Source organism: Nuphar pumila, chromosome 3 (genome assembly GCF_984573655.1).
Source record: "Nuphar pumila chromosome 3, dmNupPumi1.hap1.1, whole genome shotgun sequence".
Classification (NCBI taxonomy): domain Eukaryota; kingdom Viridiplantae; phylum Streptophyta; class Magnoliopsida; order Nymphaeales; family Nymphaeaceae; genus Nuphar; species Nuphar pumila.
Window position 1 is genome coordinate 109,318,366 of NC_143251.1, and position 20,358 is coordinate 109,338,723.

A 20,358-nucleotide genomic window follows, 5' to 3' on the forward strand; every position below is an offset into this window, starting at 1 on the left:
ATCGGGTTCGACCCGAATCTTGTTTGGATCAGGTCAGATCTAGGTTCTATTATGGATTAGATTTAGATTCGAAGTGGATCGAATATGATCCAGACACTATTTACACCTAAACTGGATCAGTGATTGATACGACCCTTTTCAGGACCAGTTTAGAACCATTTTTTGATCGATTCTTTTCAGTTTTTCACCGATTTTGAGATGTAAAGAACTTGTTTTCATGAATCCACATTATGGGTCTTGGTATTGTGGACTCTATTGAAAAACCACTAAAGATCTTTTATGATAATGAAGTAGTCATGTCCTTTTTAAATAACAATAAGAGCTCAACCTCGTGTCGATACATGAAGTTAAAATATTTTGTTATTAAATAAATAACTGAGAATCATATGATATGCATTGATACAATTGGTTCGAAGGAAATGATAGCGGATCTCCTTACTAAAGGGATAACACCGAGATTGTATTCCTAACATATAAAAGGGATAGTTTTTTTTTTATTCTTTTTTATATATGACAATACATTATGTGATCACATTTGTGAAAATCAATTGATTCTCTATGGCTTTATGTATTGTTGATTTTGCATAAATGATCTCTCGTTTAGTTAGAGAGAATAACATAATAACAATATGAAAGGATTAATAAAATGGATTAAATACCAACATATTCATAAAAGTAATCTTAACATGCTAAAGCACTGGAAATAAATTATATTGTAGTACATAAAAATATGACATTTCATGAAGAGGTGTTCATCTTCATGACTCATATGATTCATTTTTGTAATACAGGATAGCATGTGAACCCACATGAAGAATTAAATCGAGATAACGGTATAAACCTCGATTTAGTATATTTTTAGTGTCAATGGGTAAAGTGAGAGAATGTTGAACATTTCGGGTTTGGGTCCAACCCATAAAAATGACCCAGTTTAACACTATTAGTGGGTTGTTTAGTGGGTAGGTAATAAAGGTTAGTGGGGTGGAAGTTACATTCACGTAACCACCCCTATCTCCTATTATAAAAGGAGGGATTAGGTTGTATGTATGATGAGAGCCAACAGCCAAAAGCCAACCCTATTGCCCACATTCATGTTATTCCCATTGGGTTCAGGGTTCTGCTCACCATCAACTTAAGGCCTGGGCTCATCATGGGTGTCGATAGGCTGAGGAGAATGCCGAGCACCCACACGTTGAATCCATGGCCTCTACACATATTTGCGCATAATCCATGGCATCTACACGTCGAATCCACGCCAACAATAAATTCTTTTGAGCATAATCAGGCTTCAGGCGTGATTTCTAAAAAGAATAAATCTTCTTTTTTAGTTAGCCTTGTCCCTTATTTCTAATCCATGGTGAGATAGAAGAGTGTTGGATTACTTTTTGCCTAAAGACTTCTTTGTTAGTTTATTCACGGCAGTGGCAATATTCACCGTATTCATTCATTTAGGTGAAAGCTTATGAGAGCTGTGACGATTACGTGGACAGGTAATTTTTGAATTGGTTATAATTAAATTTCTACAACAACAAACAACAACAACAACAACAACAACTACGCCTTCATCCCAAAACAATTGGGGTCCGTGATATGAACCAAAAAAAAATCATTATGGGTCTTCCACATGAATCCTTCTCCTCCAATCATTTCTATCCAATGTTATAATTAAATTTCTAAGTGATATTAAAACAAATGATGCATTAGAGACAAATACACCGGTTATTAACTTGAGTATGCTGCTTGAATATTATAAGTTGATGATATGAATTGTTTTCCCAAAGTTTTGTTATTTTTTGTGCCTTCAGTTTTTCAGGCACTATAGAGGACCATATTTCTTGGATATAATTACAGTAGTTTTACTGCCTGGAATGTCCAGGTATGACATGCTCTTATAATTTTGATGGCCTATCTCTATTTTTGTCCTTGATGTGGCGAAGGATGTAATGAGTTTGGAAAGCAAAATGAAAGCAACTTAAGCTTAGTTTTGGAGCCATGAAATGGAGGTGCATTGCAGTTTCCCCAACACTTTCTGCTGTTTGGGAGTGGTATGATGCAGTTTCCTGAAAACCCTCTGTTGCTTAGGTATCAGAGCATTGTGGTACCTCCCAACACCCTCTGTTGTTTAGAGCTGTGATATTGCCAGCATATTGCGTTGGGGATGGAGTTGGCAAATCCGGCACTCCATTTCGACACCATTTGGGAAAGGATGGTTTTGGCTACTCCATCCCCAACACCGCAATTTGGCAACACGTGAAAACCATGCTTCCATCCTCAACGTCATAGTGTGGCATCAGGTTGGTGGTCTGCAATTTGCAAGTAGCCAAACATCAAGGCTACCAAATTCCAAAGAGTCTGCTAATCAAAATCCGGCCAGCTTAAGTAGGGGTTCAAAAAAGATGTCTGAATTAAAGCCCGGGAGGAACTACAGTAGACCCATGAGTTGGTTCATGGTTGGATCATACATTTTATTGAATGATGATTCAACTAAATCCTAACAGACACCCAAAACAATCTGGTTGGATGAGCACTTGTGGATCCGGGACTTGGACGTCTAAGGCCATTTTAAAGTGTCTGTATGCAAACATGCACGTACTCTCCCACACACAGACATATAATCTGATCCAAGTCTTGTGATTCAACACGATCTGAATCCAGGTTCAAGAACCTTGATGATTAGATGAGCCAGATTTGGTTTGATGATCACTAGGACGATTAAAGTAAGTCCTAGAAAGAATCTACTTTCTCATGTGAGATCCTACAAAGTAGTAGTCCTTGAGCGCTTACCGGACACTGTTGATCTACCATGGAAAACAGCTACTATAAGCTCTTCATTAGATGTCAGAAATCCCAATTAATCATCATTGTGCATATCTGGCCGAGTGTTTTCCTTGAATTCAGTATCATCTCCTAGGCCCTTTGCATGGGAGGTGTAGATTGATTGGGTTTGGACAGACCTCCCACATCTAATACTTTATTATTCTTGGATACTGGTTTTTGAAAATAAGATTCAAAAGTGTATTCGAATTGGATCAACTTTGAAGGAAAGATTCGAACTAATGTTTTCAATATCTTCAGATTTGGATCTTTGGATCTACTCCCAATCTTGCAACTTTTACACGTAAAACACTTGGTTTCAGTTCACATTATTTAAGAAATGGAAGCTCCTACAGTGGTAATGAATCGCCATAACATATGGTGGAAAAAATTCATTTATATGGATATTGCATTCAATGCGTCAAAGAAAGAGGAATGATACTCTTTATCATTTTTTTTTGGGAGTGCTTATGGAGATCTATACCGTTGACATTGAAGTAAGGGCACACAGTCAATGTGTCTGCTCTCAGGCTAGAACATGATATCCAAACCAAAGCATTAGTTTCTTCCCATTATCGAAAAAAGAAAAGAAAAGAAAAGAAAATTCCAGTTGAAAGGAAGCAATACTAGCCTAAGGGCTCCTTCAAAAATGACCTATTTTTGAACAAACACTTCTCACAGAAAAAATGAAAGGGTCTCTTTCTTAATGGGCATGCTTTCATAAGAAAGACCTCCTGCGAAACAAATGGGCCCTTGTGTTTAATTCCCATGGAAGGGAACTCTTTCATCGGAAGTAGCATGACTTTGTAAAAAGTCCTGCCATCATAGCTTTCTACCAAACTTCTTTCATATGCAAGGAAGTTTTGAAGGACTTTTCATGTGAAATGGAGGAGGTGGGCACAACTCGCGTTCACTTTTTTCAACATTGACACTTTCCTACCATGATGATTACATGTCTGTTTAATCCACAGAGGGAAATCGATGCATGCAGCTCAGCATTTTCCCATGATAATTATATGAAACAAACGGGCCCTAAGCACTCTGTAAGTTCTCTCTCTCGATGTAAGTACTGGGATCTGAATTTTCTGAGGCGTGGTTAGGTGGTTGGCCTGAGTACTTTACAAAATACTCGGACTACACAAAACACAGAATCGCTAACTGGTGTAGCGATTAGCTGTTGCTACGTGTGCAGCAAATTTTTTTTGTATAACATAAAACACAGAAAATCACTACATGCATAGCGATTTTCTGTGTAAAGTACTCTGGCCGAATCACTGGATCTGCACCACAATTTGTTAAAGTAAAAGACGGCTTTACCTAAAAAATATGCATATAAAAAAGCTTCCATACAAGCTCCCATTGCATATGCCAATAAGACTTTCATAGAGGTCTACTCCACAACTACTAATTTTTTTTTCGAAAGGCAAGTTGGGGTTAGGCAGACTCCACCAGTTATTCAACGTACCACTGGATTTTGAACCTGCAACGTCCCACCACAAGGAGACGTGCACTGACAGCTCCTACCGACCATGCAGAGCCTCCATGACCTACACCACCTTAGGCTCCATGCATGCGCCCACTCTGTATATTGTCAAAGTGCAGGTTACGTGCTTGATCTGCAACCAGGGCTGGTAAATCCCGTTGTTCATAACTGAAGTAAACATATTGGAAAGCATATCAACATTACAACAAAATAGGAAGGTCTGTCACTAAAAAAAACCAAGAACCATCACTGAACGTCAATGTTTCAGTGACAGGTCAAACTGTCACTAAGTAAAATCTTTAGTGACAGTTACTTCCGTCAAAAGAAAGTACCTACAGTGATGGCTTTGGCCGTCACTATAAGTTTTTATTTTGGAAAACAATCAATAGTGACGATTTCAACCGTCACTAATATTTTTTTTTGCAAAAATTAGATGTTATTTATATATTTTATAATTATGTTTAAATATATTTATATTTTTGTATTTACATAAATAGATATTTAAATATATTTACATAAATAGCATGCATGCTCACACCCACAGACCCACGAGGACTTTCATCTTAAAAGAAAATGAATTGATCAGTCAATGTTACACATATGAACACACGCATGCGCACACGCACACCACAAAAAAAAAACAATTTTATTCCAATCCTTACAAACTCGTTCTAATGAAGCCTGACGGTTGCTGATACGGTTGTTGATACATGTACAGGCCTGACGGTGGCTATCAATCGTATTTGAATGCGTAGATGACGAATTCTGAAAGATGATCCCGTTGTTGAGGTAGCCACTGCTTTTCTACTGGAAACCAGATGTTAAGGAGAAGTCAACGGTCAAAGGGGCTTCAACGGCAGAGTTGTTGAGGAAAGTAGATGCAATATGACTCTGATCTGCTCATGTCAAAGTTTGTTACAAAATTCAGACCTCTAAATTTAATAGCTGCAATATAATAAGCCTCAGCTGAAAGACTGGCAATTCAATTGATTAGGTGTCTCTCTTTGAGTGGCAAAGGTCATACTTTAGCTACATTACAAGTGTACAGATGATATCTTTTCCAAACACACATTCATAAAACTTGCTTACTGGTTTCTTGGGGCACTCCCTTGCGCCAAATATGGTAGATCTGATTCTGACATTTGTATTGCCCATGTTAATCTGTAAAGAGAAATGCAGACATCATCAGTTTATGTATGATCAACATATGAATAAGTTTATGCATTTAAACTCTAATTGGTCCAGCATGAATCTTCAGACAATTAAAGTTTCATTACCGATTGCAGATGTAGGTTCACTTGAAAAAGCTCCAGAAGAATCTCCAATACCACTGAAGAACCACTTGAAGAAGCTCCAGAACAAGCTTATACGCAGATATTTGTTAAGGCACGGAACTTGTTTCCTGCAACCAAAAGGATCAAAGTCAAATATATGTATTATTAGGAGAATATGACAAAGAAAAAGATTTTACTCAAATTGAAAATGAATTTGATGAGCATGTGTTAACTTCTACATTTGTTTGAGGTCTGCTTTCTATTTAGTCCTTTTCCTGGTCATAAGTTTGATTGCAATAACTGTGATATTTGTAGATTTGCCAAATTATCTCCTTTTCTAACATCAGAGACTGTTTCTACTTGCATGTTTGATTCGATTCATTCTGATGTGCCAGCCCTTATTGACTCTTATTCTGGTTTTCGATATTATGTGGCTTTTATAGATGATTTATATTATGTGACTTTTATAGAGGATTTCTTCAAAGTTACTTGGGTAGATATGTTGAAAACCAAGAATGAAGTTCTTTTAAAATTCAAAGAGCTTTACAGTTTGTTGAGACCCAATATGGAGCCAAAATTAAGGCTATTCAATCTGACAATGGAACTGAATTTAAAAATTTGGTCTTTGAGTTTTTTAAAAAAGAAAATGTCATTGATCATCAATTTACCTGTGTTGGAATTCCTCAACAAAATAGAGTCACAAAACAAAAAAATAGGCATCTATTGGAAAAGATTTGTGCCTTACTTTTTCATATGAATGTCTCTCAATATTTTTGGAGTGATGTTGTTCTTATTGTCTGCTATCTTATTAACATGCTTTTCAGTAAACGTCTTGATGAAAAGCCTCTGTTGAAAATTCTCAAAGGAAGAAAATTGAGTCTCAATCATCTTAAGATGTTTGGATGCTCTATTTTTGTATCCACCAATTCTTATGAAAGGTACAAATTGACTCCTCGAGTCGTTAAAGTATCTTTTCTTAGGATATTCTTCATCCCAATAAGGGTATAAATGCTACGATGTCATTCACAACCATTTATATGTTTTTAGAGATGTTAGCTTTGATGAAGCTAAACCATACTTCTCAGAAATTTTTGATGAATCCAAAAATCTTTGTCAGGAGGAGAAAAATATATTTGATACTGTTGTGCTTCCTAATGTCAGTCATTTTGATGATGTGATACCAGTCATTTATAATCATGAAGCTGGCAACACCGAAGCTATAACTCAAATTCAGCCAAGTGATACTCTAAATCAGCTCGATGAGCGATCTATAAGAAGATCAGAGAGAACAATTAGGCCACCTAGTTATATCAGAGATTTTGTCACTTACATGACAGTTGAGCATCCTATTGAGAAATGCATTGACTGTACAAACACCTCTCAAAAAGGTATGTTTCCTTTCTTGGTTCCATTATGAAAGAACCAACTACTTTTAATGAGGCAAAAAGGCAAGATATTTGGGTTAAAGCTATGGAAGAATTAGATGCCTTAAATAAAAATAAAACTTGAGAAATTTACAAGCTACCCAAAGATAAAAAGGCACTAGGATGTCGATGGGTTTATAAGACAAAATATAAGAGTGACAGAACTATAGAACATTTTAAGGCTCGTCTGGTTGCTAAGGGTTTTACTCAAACTTATGGTGTTGATTATGAAAAAACATTTGCGCCAGTGGTTAAAATGAATAATCTTTGTATACTTTTGTTTGTTGCCTGCAATTACAATTGAAAAATGCTTCAACTAGATGTTAAAAATGCTTTTCTTCAAGGAGATTTAGAAGAAGAAGTTCACGTGCAGTTACCTCCTAGATACCCACAAGAGGAAAATCCTGAATTAGCTTGTAAATTGAAGAAGGTCATTTATGGCTTAAAACAATCTCTGTGAGTCTGGTATCTTAAACTCTGTCTTGCCCTTAAGAAAAAATGTTTTAAAAGATGTATTATTGACAACTCTCTTTTTGTCCATAAAAATCATCATAATCTCACTGTTGTGTTAGTATATGTGGATGATATTATAATAATAGGAAATGATAATGGTGAAATTCTCAATACCAAGAAGTATCTTCATAAAGCTTTTGATATTAAGGATTTAGGGAATCTAAGGTATTTTCTTGGAATAGAGGTTGCCTACTCTAAGAATAGTATTTTCATATCTCAAAGGAAATATACTTTAGATCTTATCAAGAAAGAAGGAAAAATAGGATCCAAACTTGTGGATGCCCCTATCGAGACTAATGTCAAGTTTGATATTGATGAAGAATGCCTTCCAAAAAAAGATGTAGAATAGTTTCAGAGATTGGTTAGAAAACTTATATATCTAACTATGACGAGACCTGATCTTGCTTATGTTGTAAGTGTTATTAGTCAATATATGCATGCCCCCCAAGCCATGTCATGTCAAAGCTATCGACCGTATTCTCAAATACATCAAAAGTAGTCATGGACAAAGCATTCTCTACACAAGAAATGACCATCATAAAGTAGAAGGCTACTCTGACGCAGACTGGGCAGGATGTTCAGACATAAAGTCTACCACAGGGTATTGTATTTTTGTTGGAGAAAATATTACTTGTTGAAAAAGCAAAAAACAAAACACAGTTTTAAGATCAAGTGTTGAATCAGAATATCTAGTTCTTGTGAACTGATATGGATCAGTCTCTTCTCACTGAATTGGGATTGACCGTTAAATTGCCAATGAATATGTATTGTGATAACAAGTCTGCTATTCATATTCATTGGCAATTCAACGGCTAACCCCAATTCAGTGAGAAGAGACTTGATCCATATCAGTTCACAAGAAGTAGCAGCCATCACATGATATTCTGACTCAGCATTTGATCTTGAAACTGTGTTCGGTTTTTTGCTTTTTCAACAAGTAATATTTCCTCTAAAAAAATACAATACCTTGTGGTAGACTTTCTGTTTGAACATCTTGCCCAGTCTGCATCAGAGTAGCCTTCTACTTTATGATGGTCATTTCTTGCGTAGAGAATGCCTTGCCCAGGATGAACCATGCTAATTCCATGGTCATTGAATAGATCGATGATAAAAGTCCAAAAGAAAACAAAACACTTCTGAATAACATTAGAAGCAATACCTTTATCAAATTAATGTCTCTTAAAGCAAACACAACAAAAGCTTTAAAAAGCATTCCAAGACCTTACAAAGTACATACAATACTTGTCTATCATGGAAAAGCAAAAAACATCATAATTAGGAAAATCGAAGAAATATTGATTGATGGATAATAAAATGAGACATATTTACCTTAAAAGGTCTATCTGTTCTAGGAATTATAGGTTCTTAGGCTAGTATTAGAAGTGAGTAATGTTATCCAAATCATCCTGTAAAGAGCTAAACGATTAAGAACATCAAGTCCATATAAGTCATAGGTTATTGAAAAAATAAGCCAAAAAGATTCAGAACCTGTGGATGAGTGAATACAACAGAAACATGAAAGACGTATTAATCATCCGAAATACAGGAGCACATGGCCATTCTGGTCATGCTCGTGAGCTATCTGACAATTATATTTACAAGTTGCGTGCTTGACACTCAAGTTGCATGATGAGTGCATACAGTAAACTAAAAGTTGCCTGAATCTTAAGATAAAGCCTGCAACTGCAGAAGTCCTCAAGACCCAAGCAAACGGGTGCATATCCCTGCTCAAAAGCATATCACAGTAAGAGTGAATGACCATAATATGCTGCAAAATGTAAGCATGTTCTGTCATCTAACAAATCAACCTTCATGACCCAAAGGTAAATCTAGAGAAAAGAAAAGAAAATCTATCTGAGACATCATTATACCATCACAAAATTCAAATTGAAAACTTACCATGCAAATGGTTGCGAACACTACAATTTGGTAAATACTCGCCGACTAACAATAAAAACTTAGTACATCAAATATGTACCTATTTATTAAGCAATTCCTAGGGGATAGACAGTTGTCAATGCCAATATACATAAATTATCAACAAAGCACCAAATTCATGAAGTTCATTCATTATAAGAAAACTCACACTAAGAACTAGATTTAAAAGAAAAAGCAAACACAAATTTCATGAAACAGTACACTAAAAGATATAAATTTAAAAACATTTATTCAGGAAAACATTATTCACAACAAAATCGACATGAAACTGAAATAGGCCATCTATCAAAAATCAGAATTTAAAATGAAAAATCATATCGAACTTAATTGAAAATCAGCAATGACAAGACTGCACAATATCTATATTGCCCTAAAAAAATTCAACTCATCATCACGTGGAAGTAATCAATAGAAAAGATTAAATAAGAAAACATGAGAACTCCATCTAACACCCTCATATGAGAGCCACTCAGTTGTATCAAGCTAGAACACCAACAACATCAATGATCTGCAAAAGCAACAATCCAATGGAAGCTCAAAAAATGACGCATAAAGACAAATCCAATAAGACTCACAAAAAATAAGTTACACAGTAACTACAACCTAAATACATGTAACAACAAAGAGAAAAAGAAAAAATGGACAACACATGATAGATTAAACACCTTTACAAAAACTATGGTAATCATCAACCAAAAGATATATCCATAAATCAACCACACAATGAAAAGGAAGAAAGGAGATCAGAACAAGCAAGCACCAAGCAATAAACCAACAGGGCAAGCTTAAACTAAAAAATAAACAGGAGAAAAAGCACACCACTTCACAGGGCAGCCTATGTAGCAACAGGAATTAGCTAAATAGTCTCTCACCAAGCACATATACATGGTGAACATCAGAATCAAATATCAAAAGCATGTGCAAAAAAATATAAGTGCCAGAAGAAACTAAAAAAATGATGAAAACACACGTGATCTGATAGAAAATGGAGTTGTTTTTCCTCCCTTCACCATCTTTTCATTGTTTTACAAGGTAAGCATAGAAGCACACAGAAAACATGTGTAGACCAAAGGGACTCTCGGCTGGTTCTTCCATGATGGGTCCCCCAACTTCGAGAACTGGGATCACCGAGTCGCTTTATGCTTGAAACCAAAACACATATCCCCGGAGTTTTGTACCACCTACCATCTCCAAGGTAAGCCCAAGAATTGAGTGAGTTAATCTTTTCATTTAATTAACTTCCCAGGGTATAAGGGCATTTTTCCCAAACCTTCTACTACCATAGTAATAGATTCCCAACCTTAGTCATTTTACCAAGGTGTATAAACCAACCCAATCCTTTTTCATATTGATTGCATAAACCCACTCAGAGTGCTCCGGTGCCTTTAAACCAGTCAAACACATAAGCTCTGATACCTTTAAGCCACTCAGGCCATAGAAATTAAATTTAAGTTTCTTATCGGTGTCATGATTATTACCCAGAATGCTTCGGTACCTTTAAACCGTCAAACACCAATGCCCCGGTACTTTTAAACCAGTCAGACACACAACATTTAAGATTAAGTTTTTATCAGTTTTATTGTCATAGCACACAAGCTAATAGCCCAAGTACCCGCATCGGGTATTCAATCCCATATTGCCCATTAGGCAAAAGTTCCCAAACACCCTCTCATAGTGCTCTGGTGTCTTTATTAGCATTTGATAATTTCAGAAAGTATGTAGTGTGCTAGGCCATTGATCATTAGAAAGTTTATACACCTTAACATAAAGTTAAACATTATAGAATAAGCAACTCAATAGACATTTTAACATAAGCAAGGGTGCAGCTTAATCCGAACCTTCCAAAAAGTATGCACTTCGAATATCAGAATTTATGCAGTTTAATATGCACTTGGACCCAAGTAACTATGCTCATGCATACAACTTGTATAAGATTATACATGATCACATGTACTCAGATCTGATCACAACCAACATAACTACTTGAAGTCAATAAAATAACTTTGAACTCAAGTCTGATAATAGGTAATAAAAGAACTCAAAATTAAGCATGATAATAGGTAACGAAAACATATGTATTCAGATTTGATATCAGTTATTAAACCAACATTGAAACAGATTTGATATAGTCAGCAAAATGACATATAGTTATCTCAGATATCAATCAATATAATAATATAAAAAAATCAGATTTGGTGATAGAACACAACAAGATATCATATAATCAACTCTAATCATTGTCAACAAACTAATAGGAAATCAGATTTGATACAATCCATAAAATAACATATTACTCAAGTATTTAAACTGTCAACAAAACATCATATAAACCATATGTTTACATTGTTTTTATGTTCATGGCATTTGCCATATCTGAATCTCCAAGTCAGATATGCATCCTCCTTCAGGATTTTCCATTATTAACTATTTAGCATGGTGTATAAACTTTACTGTCATAAAGAGAGCTTAATTATGAGATTGTGGCATTGATAAAGTAGAGATTCAATGTAAAAGCAACATCAGAACCTAAATTAGCACATATTTGTAATTGGAACGGATAGCATGCTCTATTGTAAAGAAAATTAATATGAGGAATGGGTTCATGCACAAATAAAACAAATAAAGTTCATTCCTATTGTCATTAGTTCTGAGGTTAATCATGTATAACTAAAACCTAAAAAGAAATTGACTTGGTAGGAGGGTCAACTGGGTTGAGTCAGATAAGTCATCAGATCAACCCCTTGTCACACCAGATATTTAAACCATAAATTGCAGCATGCTACATATAGATAAGGTTGTATGCATACAACCAAAGAGTCAAATGCAAAAGATAATGGCTGATGAGGATATGGACAAGGAAGTGGCAAGGTTGACGAGGGTCTCCACGAACAAGCATCAATTGTAAGAAATTATGCTTATGTTTTCCTAAAACAGATAAGATCCAAACGGATTGTGTAATGTATTGCATCCCCTCATCTCAATCATCAGAATGTGCTATTGCACAACCTCAATCAGAAGGTTGTACATCCATTGCAACAATAGATCCTGGGAATCTTTTTGTTCCAAGATAACTAGACACCAAATCCATACTATATTTGTAATGACAAAAAATGTAACGCTTATGTTGGCTATAGAAGTTCTTGCACCATAGAATTGCATCAGTTACCGAGGAAAATAAAAGGGGGACACAAGGTAGAATGCGCGGCAATTTGAAAAATCCGCACAATATGATCAGAATGTTTATTTTCTCGCTAGACAGGCTGCTTGGCAATGCCATCACTACATTGACCTCAAAATCAAGAATAAGAGGCATATCATGGTCAAGTTTTACTCTATACAACAGATCTCATAACCTAACATAAACTAAAGATTGAACGATCTAAGATTCCAATCTCTTACCCTTGCAGGCATTCCAATTAGTGAAAAAAAAAACATAGAACTGCCTTCTATTGTGGATCTTATTCAATTGTTTAACATATCCCCATCTTTTAACCATTCCCAAGTAAAGACGAAATAAAGCATGACCAACTTCACTTTATGGTCAAATTCAACCATAAGTTCATATTGCCAACCTTTACCTCAAAGAATCTAGACTACCCAACAAAATTAACACAAAATACAATACACCCAGATGGAGAGAAAAACTCCAAGAATGTTGAAATGAAGAAAATCAAAAACGCCAACCAAGTCGTTTCATAAATACTTTAGCTATATCAGACGAAGGAAAATCAAGAACACCAACAAACCCCTTTTTCCTTAACCTCATTCTGTGTTCAATAAACAATCCTATGAATCTAAAACAAGAAACCCCCCAATCCAAGAAATTGGGTTCTCGGTTTAGGTTATCAGTGGCCTTCATCATTCGAATATTTTTTTTCCTTGACCAACCCAAGCACACCCAGACCCAGTCAATAACCCACAAGAAAAGTTATCGATCCTACCTTTCTTCGACGATCGGAGGTTGTTGCGGTGCAATGGATGCTCGGACGAACCCCGATGCTGCTATGACTATCAAGATTGGGAGGGCAGGGATGTTGCAGAGGTCTGCCAAGATGCAACAGAGGAAGAGATGGCTAATGCTGCTGCGAGAAGGAGGTCACCAGCGACATTGGTTGCTGGCGACGGCGGTAGCAGGTGGTCGGAGTCGTGGACCGGGAAGAGAGTGAGAGATAAGGCCGCAGGAGGAAAAGGAAGATGAGAGACGATGGGTGTGAAGCAGAGAGGGAGGCGAGAGCAGGAGGAAGAGAGGTGAGGTCCTCTCCCCCTTTTTAATGAGAGGGGACCCTCGACGACTGAGCTCCGTCCCACCCCCTCCCATGCGATATCAGTTAGGGTTCACATTGAACCCTAACTTTCTTTTTTTCTTTTTTTCTGTTTTTATTGGGCAACCCATATCGGGTTGCCTTCTCTTTCTTTTTTTTTCTCATTACACAGGGTGCGGGCTGGGTTTGGGTCCGAACCCCGACCGGCGATGATGGATCCGATCGTAATTTGGATTCGGGTCTCGCAAATAACAGTGGATCCATGGGTTGGATCCATTTGGGTCCAACTGTGGATTCGACAAATTTATTTATTATTATTTCCTTATAACAATTAATCTTAGTTATTTATTTATTTAGTATTATTATTATATATATACTTTTAATACCCATTTATATATTTCTTTTGAATCCGAGTAACGAATCCTAGGCCCAAATCACGTTAATTATGAAATATATATGTAAAATTTCTATATAACTGCATAAAATTTGCGGTTATTATATATATATATATATATATATATATATATATATATATATATATATATATATATATATATATAATCAAAATCCATGTTTTGTGGTTCAGAGCTGCATTGGGCAAACATATGGTCCTGCACTAATGAGCAGTCTGAATCTAACTCTGAACAGAAGTCTCCAACCTACTTCAGTCCATATCAGATTAGGATTAGCCCTGATCCCATCTGGATCCTACCTGTCCATTTCCCCTACTTTAGCAAGCATGCACCTTGTTTAAATTATTAACATAGTGCTGAGCTACATTCACTGGATATTTGTTGGTCCCACTGAAATTTTTGTTCCCTTTTTTTTCCAAATTTTGATTGCCAATAGAAAACTAAAATGGGTATGAAAGCCTATGGTTTTTCAGCCAACATTTAAGAATGTATGGAACTGTGCATGCATGATGCATATGTAGTCACAAGCATAAGACATCAACATTCCTTGTCTCCAAAAGATGAAATAAGGACTCAAAGGAATGTGGGCCTTCTCTGTTAAAAGACATCAACGCCCAAACAAGTTTGCCTGAATATCCCCAAAGGGGTTTGGCGTAGGGGGGCCTAGCCGCAAGGCAAGCAGTCTAGGTTCAAATCTCATGGGCGTCACTTCTTGCTCAAGCCAAAGCATGGTGACTCCATAGGAGAAAGGGGTAAGCTCAAGGAATTTTATGTTGTTAGGACAACAGCATGGCTAGGTCTCTGGTCCTATTGGCGGTTTCTCTATGTAAATATCAAAAAAAAAGTTTGCCTGAATATATTAAAGGAGAGATTCACCAGTAAATTGCCTTTAAAACCTTAACTTAGAAGTCTGTCTTTTCTTATTTTTTCGGTTAGGCAAAGAAAACCACCTTTACCATCCACCAGTTGGTAAAACCCTTGAGGTAGCACTACCGATGTGGTAAGCCGGGTCCTGTGTCAAGCTGAAGGTTCATGATTGAATCCCTCTGCCACATGGGGCGGCTGTTGTTCTTGTAGGGGTCCGCCTAACCCCAACTTGCCTTTCAAAAAAAAAAAACCCTTGAGGCAGACCTACCTGCACCCAGCTTCCACCTCGCGGCAAGCAAGGATATAATCTGACATTTGACCCAGATCTGAATTCGATTAGATGAATCTGGTAGCCAAAGTAAGATCCTATTAATAACAGGATCTGGATTCAGTATTTGATTTTTCATCCCAATCAGAGTCTGGATCTGACTAAAATCGGAATCTGACTAGAATCCAAATTCTAATGCATGTAATTGTGGGAATTTTAAGTTGGATGGGATCTGGATTCAGCTTTGGCTGATCCGATCCGACTTTATAATCTGAATTCAAGTCCTCTTAAGTCAGATCCAATTATGTTGGACTCGGTATTGCCTAGATCAGACACTAATCCAAACCATTTACATCCTTAGCGTGAAGTGGCCTGTCTTGGGTCCTTTGCAAAAGATGTAGATATAGAAAGAACGATAACCACAAATCTCACTCCTAAGAAGATCCAAGGGGTTTGGCGTAGTGGGATGGGGCCTAGACTTATTGATGGGCAATCTAGGCTCAAATCCCATGGGTGTCACCCCCCTGTAAGGCGAAGCATAACGACTTTTAGGGTTCGAGCTTGTAAGCCCTTGGAGTTTTACACCGACATGGACAAATACCATTAGTATGGCAGGCTGAGTCAGCATGGCATAGTTCTATGCGCCTGGGGTGGTTTCTCTGAGTAAAAATTAAAAAAAAATCTCACTCCTACGAAAATCTCCCGTTATTTTAGAAAACTGTTTTTTCTTAGGAAATTAACATGAAAACATAGCATATATAAGTATTTAAAATACATAAATATTAAGTAATATAAAAATATTTTTATTGCCTTAATATCACAAAAAACAAGGTTAATGGATATTTTGAAATGATCACAATTTTTTTAGCATTGTATCAACTTTTGAAAATGTCCATGATGTTTGTAAGATAGGGAAAGAACACCAAAGAGTGAACTTTTTATCTATGTCACAGGGACACGTACTTTGAGGTCCCCTATGTAAGGGATACGACATGGCAAGCTAACACCCTGCTACACGTTTTTAATGTTTTAATACATTTTAATAAATATCAAAAGATGCATATTTTTATTATTGATAAATATATTTCTATATTTTATATGTTTTAATGCATATTATAGTTTTTATAAATTAAAAAAATGTGTCCATGCATGCTACCCTCATAACAAACATGCATTTTCATCTCAAATCCACATCTTACAATGTCTTGTATCCATATCCTTATGACAGCTTTTTTTATCTTAACAGAGAGGATCAGGTCAGAGGCACATCTGGACACCGTCAGAGGTCAAACAGGGAATAAGGTTCACCGTGAACCGTTCATTTTAAACCATTCAGATGCTGTCCATCCCAAACACAAGCAACATCAGGAAAAAAACTGAGGTCAATCCCAGTGATGGGCATCTTATTCGCAGGTTTGGATGCTGTTCATCTTGAGATCAATGGCATCCAAAGGTGTGCTGACCTTATCCCATCTTTTTTATTTTTGTTTTGATAGCTTTTAATCACTTGTTCTCGAGGGAGCGTTTGAAAGCAAGAAAACCGCTCATAGGAAAATAAAATTTTGTCTATGAGAAGTTTTGATACGATATATTTTTTTAAAATAAGGAATTTTTACTTGTTTAGGTAGCATAAGAAAAATAAAATAGAAAAACTTTAAAAAAATGAGAGAGGACGAGGTGGTGGTGGAGCTAGATTGTGGGTGGTTGCAGGGGGGTAGCTAGGATTCATGTGGGGGGGGGGGGTGCAAACAGGGGTGTAGCAAAAAAAAAATGGTGTGATAGTCTGGGAAAAAAAATTTGAGATAAAATAAAAAATGGCTACAATTATTAATAAAAATCTATTTCATATGGACAAATCAAACTATTTGGTGCAGTCAGGGCTGGGCTAGGACTGGGCTACAAAAATGGATAAAAATTTATTTCATATGGAATCTGGGCTAAGACTGGGCTTTTAATTTTTTTTTTCTTTTAAATGGGCCGGGAGGCAGGACTGGGCTACAGCCCAGTGGTTGTGGTAGAGCTTCTCCGATGCCGTTTTTCAGGATGTGAGTGATGGCGGGTAGTAATGGATGATGGGGATGATGGTTTTCTCTGTGGTAGGTGGGTGGTGGTGAATAGTGGTGATGGTGGTGGTGAGAAACTATCGTGAGTGGTGGTGGAGCTTCTTCAATGCTAGTTATTGAGAGGTAGTTGGTAGTGGTGAGAATAGTTTTTGAGAGGTAGGTGATGTTGGGTGGTGGTGGCGGTGAGATCAATGGTGGTCGCATGGATGGTGAGATGATGGGTGGTGGAGAGTGGATCTCACCTTTTTCTCTTGGTTGGAAACATTTCTCCACCTCTCCCAGTGGAGAAATGTTTGGTATCAAAAAGTGTACTTTTTAGAAAAACTCTGTCTCATAGATTTTTTCTCTCGTTTGGAAGGATAAAAAAGCAGTTTTTTTTTCATTTTTTATCACTTTTTTTATATCTTTCTAACTCCCAAACTTGCCCTTGGTCTTTTCTTTTAGTAGAGAACACTAATGTTGGTATTTGTGTCCTTACCGACATTACCAGGTGAGATCGTATGAGTAATGGATCGCATCTGAGCTCCAACTCATGCAATGCAAGGATGTCAAAGAATCAGATTTAGGACGGATATCTGACTGAATTCTTTTTCTTGTCTTTCGATTAAGGTTTAGGTCGAACCAAATAACATTTGGGCTGGTGTTTTTAGGTGCATACCCAAATATCCGAGTTCACATGGGATCAATATCCAAGACAGACCCAACCCATTGACAACGCTATTTTGTCACTCACATAGTGCTCATGCCCATTATGATGCGCCAATGTTACCTCTGTGCCATGATTATTGGTGTGCCCTTGCTACATGTGGACTGGCTGGACCAGTGTTGTCATTATCGGTGAGTATTCGTATCGCCACAAAATGGATACGATACTGACCTGAATCGGCTATTTTTTAATAAATGTTAAAAATAAGTTAAAAGTAATTATTTAATATTGTTTTAATGGTTTTAACATGTGTAACGATTCTGATTGACCGTAATATTTTTTAAAATTATTTTTTGGCCGATTCAGAACGATACTGCAGTTCCAAAAATGATACTGACAACATTGGGCTGGACCCTCCACTGGAAATGTTTTTGAGTGTTGGAGCGCTCTACATGTGAAGTAGATTTTTTTGAAAAGGTAAAATGAAGTTGATGGGACCAAGTTGAGGGGCCATCACAAGTTCAAAAACTATGGGTGCACATCCTTTGTGCTATTAAGCAGTGTTGTGAGAGGCGAACGCCTCAGTACCTGAAGCCTACGCTCAAAGTACTTCTGTAGTGAGGCGTTTGAGTCTCAAAGCGCACACTTCACATGGGTGAAGCACACGCCTCGCGTTGAGACGTGCTTTGCTTCTAAGGCGTACACATCATGTTTGAGGCCTACTCCTCTGTGCATGAAACAAAAATATGTGGAACGAGAAGGAAAGTTTGACCTTGGAACGCACTGTTTCCGCTGTTGCCAGCCTTGCAAAACCCTAGCTTCGCTACGCCAGTGTCAGAGTAGAGCGCATCGTCGAGCCGCACCAATACGTGACACCGTCAATGCCGCAGACAGGATCGATGATGAAGCAGGTCACCGGGCAAGAGACTGACGATCGACGATGATCGGAGGAGTGCTCGCCAAAACTTTATTCCAGTAAACGGATCGCCGCAAAGGAAAGGTCGAGCTCACACATGGACAGCCGGAAAACGAGGGAGATAAGCAAGAGGGGAATGATCAGAAGCCGAATGTGGTCCGCCATATTACCGGAAAATATCCTGGCATGATTTATTTTCAGGCAGGCAACGAAATCGCTAACCCGAAAGGAACAAGAGAAAGAAGAGGAAAACATACATCGATCGCTTTCTGTCTGAAGAAACGACCATTGCTTTTTTTCATGATGAATATACACTTGTCATTTTTTGAGAAAAATTGTTTCTTTTTTACTCGGAATGGTGAACCAGGTCTTGTGTATATGGACTTGGGATGTCCTATGACGTTTGGAACCTTTGTATGAATCCATCTTATATCCGGGAAAAGAAAACAGGATAAGTTGGCATCTTGTGTCCCCCACATGGCTAGCAGGGTGGCCATGAAGGGTTGAGGTAATGGCGCTCTTGAAGCGTAGGCTTCAACACCTTGAGGCTTACGCCTCGCTTCGTAAGAGGCTCAACGCCTCGCTTCGCCTCATCGCATTTAACAACCTTGCTATTAAGGCTAAAGCTGAGGGTATTCTCCGATGGACAAATGATATATAGGATTTTGCGCCAATGAAGTTGGTGAGCAAGAGAGGATGGTGTATGTTCGCCCCCGATGATTCACTGAATCCCACGTCTGTGTTCGGGGCTTTGAATGAGCACCACGTATACAAGCACATGGGGCTCGTATTCCCGTGTATGTTGACATAACTTTGCATCGGACTCTGGTGTTGTTGCAAAGACTTAAGTACCCTTTATTGCTATTCTTCTCATAAAGTGATGGTTTGAGAAAATGACAAAAATGCCTTTCATTCAAAAAAGAAAAAACAAATAGTTCAAAAAAAGGACAAACATGTCCTCCATCCAGAAAGTCGAGGATGATGTTGACTCTTCAAAGTCTTCTTCTTTTTCTGTTCAAAAAAAGGACAAACATGTTTTCTTCTTCTTTCTCCGTAAAACACTGTAAAACCCTTTCTCTCTTTAGAGAAGAAATCAAGGGAAACAAAGAGTTCTTCCTAGAGAAGGCCATGAACATCAACCCTCTCACTCTCTCTCCCTTCTCTCTCTACTTCTGTGCACATCCAACAGACGATCCTACATTGCTGCATCGTCATCTTCTTCTTCTTCCTTCTTCGTAAAACACTGTAAAACCCTCTCTCTCTGTAGAGAAGAAATCAAGAGAGGTAAAGGGTTCCTCCTGGAGAAGGCCATGAACACCAACCCTCTCACTCTCTCTCCCTTCTCTCTCTACTTATGTGCCTGATTTAGAGTTTTTGCCCTTACAGGAGGGGGGTCCGGGGGCTCCCCCCCGGCGCGGATCCCGCTGCGCGGTCAGCGGGCGGGGGTCCAGGGGGGGCCGCCCCTGGCGGGGGGGGG

General features: G+C 37.6%; 1 long non-coding RNA gene across 1 annotated transcript; it reads right to left on the reverse strand.

The window, feature by feature from the left end:
* Positions 1-4,866: 4,866 nt before the first annotated feature.
* LOC149843261 (uncharacterized) lies at positions 4,867-13,786 on the reverse strand. Its single transcript, XR_016431125.1, has 4 exons — positions 13,388-13,786; positions 5,575-5,699; positions 5,387-5,458; positions 4,867-5,193 (listed from the first exon to the last, which is right to left on the reverse strand). It is a non-coding gene; the product is annotated as an uncharacterized LOC149843261 (long non-coding RNA).
* Between the last annotated feature and the right edge of the window lie 6,572 nt (positions 13,787-20,358).